Source organism: Aplysia californica, unplaced genomic scaffold, assembly GCF_000002075.1.
Source record: "Aplysia californica isolate F4 #8 unplaced genomic scaffold, AplCal3.0 scaffold00703, whole genome shotgun sequence".
In the NCBI taxonomy this organism is placed as follows: Eukaryota; Metazoa; Mollusca; class Gastropoda; order Aplysiida; family Aplysiidae; genus Aplysia; species Aplysia californica.
Genome location: NW_004797973.1, coordinates 178,110 through 178,615, shown reverse-complemented (window position 1 = coordinate 178,615; position 506 = coordinate 178,110).

The following is a 506-nucleotide window of genomic DNA, read 5'->3' as shown; positions in this document are numbered from 1 at the left end:
CGTACCTCCACTCACCCCCCTCCCGCTCTCACGTACACACGTTCTCGTCCCTTCGAGGCCCCTGCGATTATTTATTTTCTTCTGACGATCTTTTCAGCCCTGGGGTCAGCGACCTTTTTCTTTCTAGTGTCCAGATCACGTATTGATGAGAAGTTCTGTTCAAACTTAGAAAGTCGATGTTAGGTGAATACTTCTACTTCTAATTCCACTTTCTTCGTAGACCTCAAAATTCTTTTATACATATTTTTTGGGGTTTTTACGGCCTTCAGGGAGTGTCGTTACCGAGTGTGACTCAGGAGACTCAAAGGACAAAAGGGGTTTTTACGAGGCAAACATTATGCTGACGGCTTTATGCAAGCACACAGAAGAATATATGATAAACTAAAAACCATACATTGTTGGGACCGTAGATATCACAGGAAAGCTCATTAATTGCATGGACATTTTTGTTTCTTTCCATTATCACCCAAAATACTCAGAATATTTAGCAGGCATGATTGTGAGTT